Here is a 12,592-nt window from a genome sequence, read left to right as displayed (position 1 = left end):
TGTTACTCCTAAACCGTTTGTCGCACACCCAAGTGTTTTATATCAGAGTAATCACTGGCTCAAAACTTAAAAAACGTATATCTCCGATATCATTTCCGGTATGCAAATTTTTTCGCTAATTAGCATTTTATGAAAAAAATTAAAAATGAACTAGTCCCTGGATTTTTGCCCTATCGGAACCAAACCAACGCTGATGAGTTCTGTGGAGTGTGAATATGAATAATTATTAAAAAAAAGTTGAAATTTTCATCCCCCATCGCTAGAGGGCGCAAAAATGTCCAAATTGGAAGTAACATATTGAACTAAAATGGCCATAACTCCTGAACTGTTTGAGATATCTTCATGGGGCTTGGAACATATGTGTAGACCCTCAATCCGGGGTCAAGGTAAAAAAAATGCTGCGTTTGGCCACTAGGTGGCGCTATAATTTGAATGAGCTAGAAAATGGCCATAACTACGCAACAGTTTGCCCGATTGACTTATTATTTGGTATGGTGTGTCTTTGTCTCATTCTACATGAATATCTAAAAGGACATTGGCGTATCTTAAAAAACATGGCCGCCATTGGCCAATGAAGTTTGAGCACTTATTAGACCGGGTTAACGGAGGCCGAACAAAACAACGCTCGCTGGGCTTATTCGTCTCATGGTCTTTAAGGTCTGTAAGAAATGTGAACTCATTCGGCCACCGGGGGGCGAAATAACGCTTTAGGAGTGCTTAAACAATTGTGTATCACGTGACATTTGACATATACAGAAACTATTGGTATCATATGATAGTACTCTTCATTCTGAGCAACTTTGCCTCTGGAACAACTTCTATCGATCGAACGGTTCGTGAGTTATTGCTGATGATGTCAAAAACCTACTTTCGCGAACTAGTCGCTGGATTTTCGACCGATCGGAACCAAAACAATGCAGATGACTTCTTTGGGAAGTGTTTGTAAATAATTATTGAAAAAAAGTTAAAATTTCCTTTCACGGTCGCTTAGGGGCGCCAAAATAAAAAATGGGTGGAGCCTATCACATTTAAATGGCCATGAATCCAGAACAGCTAAACATATTATCATATGCCTCGGGAAATATATGTAGACCATCACTCCGAGGTCACATACAAAATAACGTGGCGTTTGGACACTAGGTGGCGCTATAATAGTAAAAATGGCTAAATGTACATGTCTTTTGGTGGCCTAGACAACGGTGTGTCACGTGACATTTGACTAATACACAAACTATTGATATCAAACGATAGATCTCCTCATTCATAACAACTTTGCCTCTTGAACCATTGATGTCTATCAAATGGTTTGTGAGTTATTGGTGATGATGTAAAAAACCTACTTTTGCAAACTTGTTCAAGGATTTTCAAGCAACTTCAAAATTTCCACCACAGTACATTTCTCTGGACTCTCTAGGTCAATAATCATCAAAAACATGTTGAGTTTTTTTTGTTTTGTGACCATAACAGGGTCCTTTATTATATTAGCGTGAAACGAGTACGGTGAAGGTCGCTACTCCTTAATAATTAATCCAACTGACTTGCCATTAAGTACTATTATACATATTATGACACAAAACAAGCATGCAACATGTGATCCTTATCGGAAGAGGCATGCCTTCACAACAGTCAAAAAGGTGAAATATCATACATTTAAAATTACTATTTTAAACTTGTCTTTAATAAGTACATCATTTGCTAGTCAAATTGCTAATCAGCCAGTCACATAGCATAAACTCAATCCATTTTGGCTTCTAGACGTGGTAAACACACTTGCTGAAGTTCAAACCGAGCATCAAAATGGAGAAACAATTGGATATATGGTATGGGATATATTAGATAACACATACCACCTGAGGATTGTTGCCAACCATGTCCATGTTTTGATGGCTACTTCCAGCAGTAAAAAATGGACCATGTCAGAAAGCTCAAATGATCTCAAACTGGTTTCTTAAACATGATAATGAGCTCACTGTACTCCAATGGCCTTCAGAGTCACCAGACTCAACCAAATAAGCATCACTTAAATGGCAAGGTCTTCTGGAATATTGTTGCAGACCATGAATGTGAATCAATTATCTATTTAAATTGGTCGTATTTTTTTTTATCAATTCTTCAAAACACAAAATAAGCTATTTTGAAGAATGTGCATTGTATTAAAAAAAGACCTATATATGTGCAATAGAATGTTTTAGAGACACAGGAGTTGCTTTGTTTTGCTAATGGCTTCATTCTTTATCAATTGACAGCTGCCAAGCCACGCCCTTAGCAACCAAACAGATTATTTTTTGCAATCGTCTAGCCAGACCTACATCTCTGCAGTAGAATATTATAAAGACACGGGGCTTGGTTCGTTTGGCTTGTGGTTTGATGTGTTATTAATTGACAGGTATTAATTGACACCCATGGCAACCGAACAGGTTAGCTTAGCAACCGTTTAGCAAGATCTCTATCTCTGCAACAAATCATCATAGAGACATGAGAAATGGTTTATTGCACTCGTCCCTTAGGTATTATCGGTTTACGCCCGTTTTTGCATACGAGTGTACGCATGCATGGTCTGTATTAAAAGTTACCAACCGTTTCTGTCATATTTCTTGGTGTGGAAGAGTGTCATTCGTTGTGGATTTGTTACGGTGCCATTCCTGAGCCTAGTTGACAATGGCAAGGCCAATAGAGGCCTTAGACTGCTCGAACCCGCTAAATGCTGCTTGCAGCTTTAATTATTAGGGTTTCGAGCACGAAGTGCTGAAAACCTATTGTTTTTGTAAGGATTTTTATTAGGGTTTCGAGCACGAAGTGCTGAAAACCTATTGTTTTTGTAAGGATTTTTAGGGTTCGAGCCCGAAGGGCTAGAAACCTATTGTATTTGTTAGTTTTATTCTTATTATTATTCTGCCCTAAAACTGATGCTGCAGCCCAAACCGTAAGACCGACAGAGCTGAGACTTGGTCAGATGGTAGTAGTCCTTGTCGCTACTCAGATACACGGAGCCAGCCAAATCGGCCCATAGGTGGCGCTACAACGATGAAAAGCGCGTTTGCGCCTTATACTCCTAAACCATTGGTCGCACACCCAAGTGTCTTATATCAGTGTAATCACTGGCTCAAAACTTAAAAAACGTATATCTCCGATTTCATTTCCGGTATGCAAATTTTTTCGCTAATTTGCATTTTATGAAAAAAAAAAAAAATGAACTAGTCCCTGGATTTTTGCCCTATCGAAACCAAACCAACGTTGATGAATTCTGTGGAGTGTGAATGTAAATAGTTATCGAAAAAAAGTTGAATTTTCTGCTCACGGCCGCTAGGTGGCGCTAAAACGTCCAAACCGGAAGTGGCATATTTAGCTAAAATGGCCATAACTCGTGAACTGTTTGAGATATCTTCATGGGGCTTGGAACATATGTGTAGACCCTCAGTCCGGAGTTATAATAAAAAAAATGTGGCGTTTGGCCACTAGGTGGCGCTATAATTTGAATGAGCTAGAAAATGGCTATAACTACGCAACCCTTTGCCCGAATGACTTGATAATTGGTATGGTGGGTCTTTGTCTCATGCTTCATGAATATCTAAAAGGACATTGACGTATGTCAAAAAACATGGCCGCCATTGGCCAATGAATTTTGAGCACTCATTACACCGGGTAAACGGAGGCCGATCAAAACGACACTCGCTGGGCTTATTCATCTCAAGGTCCTTAAGGTCTGTAAGAAATGTGAACTCATTTGGCCACCGGGGGGCGAAGTAACGCTTTAGTAGTGCTTAAACATTTGTGTATCATGTGACACTTGACATATAACCAAACTATTTGTATTATATGATAGATCTCCTTATTCTAAACAACTTTGCCTCTAGAACAACTTCTGTCGATCAAATGGTTTGTGAGTTATCGCAGATATTGATAGAAACCTTTCTTCGCAAACTTGTCCCTGAGTTTTTGACCGATCAGACCCAAACCAATGTAGATGACTTGTGTGGAGTGTGAAGGTAAATAATTATCAAAAAAAGTTGAAATTTCCTTTCACGATCGCTTAGGGGCCCCAAAATAAAAAAATGGGCGGAGCCTATCACATTTAAATGGCCTCAAATCAACAACGGTTTAACATTTCAGCAAGGGGCTCAGGAAATATCTGGAGACCATCACTAGGATGTCACATAAAAAAGAACGTGGCGTTTGGACACTAGGTGGCGCTATAATAATAAAAATGGCAAAATGCACATGTCTTTTGGTGGCCTAGACAACTGTTCGTCACGTGACATTTGAGTAATACACAAACTATTGATATCAAACGATAGATCTCCTTATTCATAACAACTTTGCCTCTTGAACCATTGATGTCTATCAAATGGTTTGTGAGTTATTGGTGATGATTTAAAAAACTACTTTTTCAAACTTGTTCAAGGATTTTCAAGCAATTTCAAAATTTCCACCTCAGTTCATTTCTTTGGACTCTCTAGGTCAATAATCATCAAAATCATGTTGAGTTTTTTTTTGTTTTGTGACCATAACAGGGTCCTTTATTATATTAGCGTGAAACGAGTATGTTATATGTCGATACTCCTTAATAAATAATCCAACTGACTTGCCATGTAGTACTATTATACATATTATAACACTTAACAAGCATGCAAAATGTGATGCTCATAGGAAGAGACATTCATTTCGATGGCTTTCTTATAGAGTCACCAGATCACAATGCATGTAGCTTTGCTAAAGGAACGATAAATATGTGCAGGATAAAGGTGTGTAGTGTGCGTGTGTGTTTATGGATATCATTTCCCTCTGTATCATATGAGTTTGAATGCACTGTATAGTTCTGTGTGTCTTGTGTGATCGAGAGTGTGCATGTGTGTGTAATGAAATGTGTCTCACAGGAAGACAGTGTTAGAAATATAATGTATTACACATTAAACGTTGCTCCATATTTACACATCTATAAATATAGCACATGTCTGCTTGCTTTTAAGATGAGTGTTGATATATATATATAACACAGCTTTATTAGATAAAACCAGTTTAATTGCATGTAAACCCAAATTGCTACTCAGCCAGTCACATGGCAGCAGCTCAATAAATTTAGGCATTTAGACATGGTAAACATGACTTCCTGAAGTTCAAAGCAAACATCAAAATGGGGTATATTGTATTATGTGAGGTGTTTGTATAAAATTAAGCATAATTTAAATGCCATGGCATTCTAGAATATTATGAATGTGAATCAATGTATCTATTTAAGATGCTCCTGGCCTTAAGCCTTAAAAAAAATGTATACACGTCTATCATAATGTATGGCAGGTGCCATGCCACATCCATAGCAACTAAACAGGTTAACTTAGCAACCATTAAGCTAGACCTATATCTCTGGAACAGAACATCGTAGAGACATGAGAATTGGTTAATTTCACTCGTCCCTTATCTGTTTAAACCTGCATATGAGTGTAAGCATGCGTGGTCTGTATTAACCGTTGCTGACCATTTCTTTCATTTTTCTGGATATGGGTAAGTGTCATCCGTTGCGGATGTGTTATGGTGCGATTCCTGACCGTAGTCAGCGAAGGCAGTCGACCTTAGTCCCCTTAGACTGCTCGAACCCGATGATTACTGCTTGCAGTTATATTTATTCTTATTATTATTATTTTTCCGCCTTAAAACCGGTCGCCCAGCCCAAACCGTAAATCGTAGAAACTTGAGGCTTGGTCAGTTGGTTGTATCTGTGCAGGTTACTCAGATACAGTGACCCAGCCAAATCGGCCCATAGGTGGCGCTACAGCGATGCGTAACGCGTTTGTGCTCGTTACTCCTAAACCGTTTGTCGCACACCCAAGTGTTTTATATCATTGTAATCATTGGCTCAAAACCTAAAAAACGTATATCCCCGATTTCATTTCCGGTATGCAAATTTTCCCGCTAATTTGCATTTTAGAAAAAAAAAAAAAAAATGAACTAGTCCCTGGATTTTTGCCCGATCGGAACCAAACCAACGCTGATAAATTCTGTGGAGTGTGAATGTAAATATTCATTGAAAAAAAGTCGAAATTTCGATTCAGGGTCACTAGGGGGCATCAAAACGTCAAACCCGGAAGTAGCCTATTTCATTAAAATGGCTATACCTAGAGAACGGTTTGAGATATCTTCACGGGGCTTAGACCATATGTGTAGACCCTCAGTCCGGGGTCACAATAAAAAAATTGCGGCGTTTGGCCACTAGGTGGCGCTATAATAGCAAAGAACTCGAAAAGGGCTATAACTACGCAACCGTTTGCCCGATCGACATATTATTTGGTATGGTGTGTCTTTGTGTCATGAACCTTGACTATGTAAAAGGACTTTGGCGTTTCTCAAAAAACATGTCTGCCATCGGCCAATGAAGTTTGAGCACTCATTAGACCGGGTAAACGGAGGCCGATCAAAATGACACTCGCTGGGCTTATTTGCCTCATGGTCCTGAAGGTCTGTAAGAAACATGAACTCATTCGGCCACCGGGGGGCGAAATAATGCTTTTGGAGTGCATGAACAACTGTGTATCACGTGACATTTGACATATACAGAAACTATTGGTATCATATGATAGCTCTTCTCATTCTGAACAACTTTGCCTCTGGACACTCTTCTGTCGATCAAACGGTTCGTGAGTTATCGCTGATGATGTCAAAAACCTACTTTCGCGAACTAGTTCCTGGTTTTTCAACCGATCGGAACCAAACCAATGCAGATGACTTCTGTGGAGTGTGAATGTAAATAATCATTGAAAAAAAGTTGAAATTTTCTTTCACCGTTGCTTAGGGACGCAAAACTTAAAATGGGCTGAGCCTATCACATTAAAATGGCCATAAATCCAGAACGGCTTAACATATCATCATGGGGCTCAGATGATATGTGTAGACCATCACTCCAAGGTCATCTACAAAAGAAGGTGGCGTTTGGACACTAGGTGGCGCTAAAACAGTATGTTGACATGCATCTCATTTTTAAACAATTGTGTATCATATGACATTTGACATTTACACAAACTAATGATATCATTCGATAGTCCTCCTCTTCATTCTGAACAACTTTGCCTCTTGATGCATTGATGTCAAACAAAAGGTTCACGAGTTATCGGTGATGGGGTTTAAAACTGACTTTTGCTAACTAGTTCTATGATTTTCAAGCAATTTAAAAATTCTCTATTGCAGGCACATTATAATTTATCAATAGAGATTAAAAAATGGCCATGCCAGTTAATATGATGCGATTGTCTCCCGGCTTCCCTAATGTGATTGGTGCCATAGACTGCACACACATTGCCATCAAGGCACCCCCAGGCCACAATGAAGGGGATTTTTTATGGCCCAAAATGGGGTTCACAGTATAAATGTGAAGGTGAGATTCATAACATTTAGTTTGATAATTATTCGTGGGAATGTATTCAATTATAAAACAAATCTCTTAGATGGTGTGTGACTATATATCATATGATATATGTGGTAGCAAAATGGCCAGGCTCTGTGCACGACCCAAGTATCCTAGAGAGTTATGCACATTATTTAAACGTGGCAAGTCAAATAGACTTTACAAACTAAATAGATTACTAATCTTGGGCCTAACAGAACTGCATGTTTCTATTATACAGGTGACTATGATGGAATCCTGCTAGGGGATAAAGGCTATGCCTGCAGGCAGTATTTTATGACACCATTACCTGACACCAACCAACTTTGAATTAGATTATTTTGTTGTTTTATCGAGAGAAAACAGCTAGTCATGAGTGTGTAAGCATGCAACGCTTCTGTGAGTTAATACTGATATTTTCTATCACTTTTCTGTGTGTGTGGGACTTTGATCCGTCGTGGGTTCGTTGGGGTTTGACCCCTTAGCCTGTTCGTGGATGCACTGCTCCATTGAATGGCGCAAATACTCGAAACCCGCTTAAAGGCTGCTTGCAGCTTTAATTCTTATTATTATTATTATTTTTCCGCCATAGAACCGGTCGCCCAGCCCAAACCGTAAGTCGTAGAAACTTGAGGCTTGGTCAGTTGGTTGTATCTGTGCAGGCTACTCAGATACAGTGACCCAGCCATATCGGCCTATAGGTGGCGCTACAGCGATGCTGAACGCGTTCGGGCTCGTTACTCCTAAACCGCTTGTCGCACACCCAAGTGTTTTATATCAGTGTAATCATTGGCTCAAAACTTAAAAAACGTATATCTCCGATTTCATTTCCGGTATGCAAATTTTCCCGCTAATTAGCATTTTATGAAAAAAATAAAAAATGAACTAGTCCCTGGATTTTTGCCCGATCGGAACCAAACCAACGCTGATAAATTCTGTGGAGTGTGAATGTAAATATTCATTGAAAAAAAGTTGAAATTTCGATTCAGGGTCGCTAGGGGGCATCAAAACGTCAAACCCGGAAGTAGCCTATTTCATTAAAATGGCTATAACTAGAGAACGGTTTGAGATATCTATACGGGGCTTAGAACATATGTGTAGAACCTCAGTCCGGGGTCACAATAAAAAAAACTCGGTGTTTGACCACTAGGTGGCGCTATAATAGTAACTAACTCGAAAAGGGCTATAACTATCCAACCGTTTGCCCGATCGACATATTATTTGGTATGGTGTGTCTTTGTGTCATGAACCTTGTCTGTATAAAAGGACTTTGGCGTATCTCAAAAAACATGTCTGCCATCGGTCAATTAAATGTGAGCACTCATTAGACAGGGTTAACTGAGGCCGATAAAAACGACACTTGCTGGGCTTATTTGCCTCATGGTCCTGAAGGTCTGTAAGAAACATGAACTCATTCGATCACCGGGGGGCGAAATAATGCTTTTGGAGTGCTTAATCAATTCTGTATCACGTGACATTTGACATATAAAGAAACTATTGGTATCATATGATAGCTCTTCTCATTCTGAACAACTTTGCCTCTGGACACGCGTCTGTCAATCAAACGGTTTGTGAGTTATCGCTGATGATGTCAAAACCTACTTTCGCGAACTAGTCCTTGGTTTTTCAACCAATCGGAACCAAACCAATGCAGATGACTTCTGTGGAGTGTGAATGTAAATAATCATTGAAAAAAAGTTGAAATTTCTTTTCACCGTTTCTTAGGGACGCCAAAACTTAAAATGGGCGGATCCTATCACATTAAAATGGCCATAAATCCAGAAGGGCTTAACATATCATCATGGGGCTCAGTTGATATGTGTAGACCATCACTCCGAGGTCACGTACAAAAGAAGGTAGCGTTTGGACACTAGGTGGCGCTAAAACAGTAAAAATGGCAAAATTGACGTGTATCTCATATCTTAAACAAATGTGTATCACATGACATTTGACACTTACACAAACTAATGATATCATTTAATAGTCCTCCTCTTCATTCTGAACAACTTTGCCTCTTGATCCATTGATGTCACACAAACGGTTCACGAGTTATCGGTGATGGTGTTTAAAACTGACTTTTGCTAACTAGTTCTTTGATTTTTTTAAGCAATTTCAAAATTCTCTATTGCAGGTACATTATAATTGATCATAAAGATTATGAAATGACCATGCCAGTAAACATTCATAACATTTAGTTTGATAATTATTCAAGGGAATGTATTCATTTATACAACACATCTCTTAGATGGTGTGTGACTATGTTCCACATTATAAATCTGGTGGCGAAATGGCCAGGCTCTGTTCACGACTCAAGTATCTTCAGAGAATTATGCACATTATTTGGACGTGGCAAGTCAAATAGACTTTACAAACTAACTGGATTACTAATTTTGGGCCTAACAGAACTGCATTTTTCTATTATATAGGTGACTATGATGGAATCCTGCTAGGGGATAAAGGCTATGCCTGCAGGCAGTATTTTATGATACCATTACCTGACACCAACCAACTTTGAATTAGTTTATTTTGTTGTTTTATTGAGAGAAAACAGCTAGTCATGAGTGTGTAAGCATGCAACGCTTCTTTGAGCTGATACTGATAATTTCTATAATTTTTCTGTGTTGGTGGGAGTTTGATCCGTCGTGGGTTCGTTGGGGTCTGACCCCTTACACTGTTCGTGGATGCACTGCTCCATTGAATGGCATAAATACTCGAAACCCGCTTAAAGGCTGCTTGCAGCTTTAATTAGGGTTCGAGCCCGAAGGGCTAGAAACCTATTGTATTTGTTGGTTTTATTATTCTTCTTCTTATTATTATTCTGCCATAAAACTGATACTGCAGCCCAAACCGTAAGGCCGACAGAACTGAGATTTGGTCAGATGGTAGTAGTCCTTGTCGCTACTCAGATACACGGAGCCAGCCATATCGACCCATAGGTGGCGCTATAGCAATACCAAACGCGTTTGCGCTTGTTACTCCGAAACCGTTTGTCGCACACCCAAGTGTCTTATATCAGTGTAATCACTGGCTCAAAACTTGAAAAACGTATATCTCCGATTTCATTTCCGCCATTATAGATTTTTCGCTAATTAGCATTTTATGAAAAAAAAAAAAAATGAACTAGTCCCTGGATTTTTGCCCTATCGAAAACAAACCAACGTTGATGAATTCTGTTGAGTGTGAATATGAATAATTATTAAAAAAAAGTTCAATTTTCAATTCACGGTCGCTAGGTGGCGCTAAAACATCCAAACCGGAAGTAACATATTTAGCAAAAATGACAATAACTCCTGAACTGTTTGAGATATCTTCATGGGGCTTGGAACACATGTGTAGACCCTCAGTCCGGGGTCACAATAAAAAAACAGTGGCGTTTGGCCACTAGATGGCGCTATAATTTGAATGAGCTAGAAAATGTCTATAACTACGCAACAGTTTGCCCGATTGACTTATTATTTGGTATGGTGTGTCTTTGTCTCATTCTACATAAATATCTAAATGGACATTGGCGTATATCAAAAAACATGGCCGCCATTGGTCGATGAAGTTTGAGCACTCATTACGCCGGGTTAACGGAGGCCGATCAAAACGCCACTCACTGGGCTTATTTGTCTCATGGTCCTGACGGTGTGTAAGAAACATGAACTTATTCGGCCACCGGGGGGCGTAATAGCGCTTTTGGAGTGCATGCACAACTGTGTATCACGTGATATTTGACATTTACCCAAACTATGGTTATAATATGATAGTACTCTTCATTCTGAGCAACTTTGCCTCTGGAACAACTTCTATCGATCAAACGGTTCGTGAGTTATCGCTGATGATGTCAAAAACCTACTTTCGCGAACTAGTTCCTGGTTTTTCAACCGATCGGAACCAAACCAATGCAGATGACTTCTGTGGAGTGTGAATGTAAATAATCATTGAAAAAAAGTTGAAATTTTTCTTTCACCGCTGCTTAGGGACGCCAAAACTTAAAATGGTCTGAGCCTATCACATTAAAATGGCCATAAATCCAGAACGGCTTAACATATCATCATGGGGCTCAGATGATATGTGTAGACCATCACTCCAAGGTCACATACAAAGGAAGGTGGCGTTTGGATACTAGGTGGCGCTAAAACATTAAAAAAGGCAAAATGTACATGTATTTTGGTGGCCTGGACAACTTTGTGTCATGTGACATTTGACTAATACACAAACTATTGATATCAAACGATAGATCTCCTCATTCATAACAACTTTGCCTCTTGAACCATTGATGTCTATCAAATGGTTTGTGAGTTATTGGTGATGATGTATAAAACCTACTTTTGCAAACTTGTTCAAAGATTTTCAAGCAATTACAAAATTTCCACCACAGTACATTTCTCTGGACTCTCTAGGTCAATAATCATCAAAATCATGTTGAGTTTTTTTGTTTTGTGACCATAACAGGGTCCTTTATTATATTAGCGTGAAACGAGTGTGGTGAAGGTCACCACTCCTTAATAATTAATCCAACTAACTTGCCATTAAGTACTATTATACATATTATGACACAAAACAAGCATGCAACATGTGATTCTTATCGGAAGAGGCATGCCTTCACAACAGTCAAAAAGGTGAAATATCATACATTTAAAATTACTATTTTAAACTTGTCTTTAATAAATACATCATTTGCTAGTCAAATTGCTAATCAGCCAGTCACATAGCATAAACTCAATCCATTTTGGCTTCTAGACGTGGTAAACACACTTGCTGAAGTTCAAACCGAGCATCAAAATGGAGAAACAATTGGATATATGGTATGGGATATATTAGATAACACATACCACCTGAGGATTGTTGCCAACCATGTCCATGTTTTGATGGCTACTTCCAGCAGTAAAAAAAATCGACCATGTCAGAAAGCTCAAATGATCTCAAACTGGTTTCTTGAACATGACAATGAGCTCACTGTACTCCAATGGCCTTCAGAGTCACCAGACTCAACCAAATAAGCATCACTTAAATGGCAAGGTCTTCTGGAATATTGTTGCAGACCATGAATGTGAACCAATTATCTATTTAAATTGGTCGTATTTTTTTTATCAATTCTTCAGAACACAAAATAAGCTATTTTGAAGAATGTGCATTGTATTAAAAAAAAGACCTATATATGTGCAATAGAATGTTTTAGAGACACAGGAGTTGCTTTGTTTTGCTAATGGCTTCATTCTTTATCAATTGACAGCT

This window comes from Triplophysa dalaica, chromosome 6 (genome assembly GCF_015846415.1).
Source record: "Triplophysa dalaica isolate WHDGS20190420 chromosome 6, ASM1584641v1, whole genome shotgun sequence".
NCBI classification, from domain to species: Eukaryota; Metazoa; Chordata; class Actinopteri; order Cypriniformes; family Nemacheilidae; genus Triplophysa; species Triplophysa dalaica.
This window is presented reverse-complemented; position numbering follows the sequence as displayed.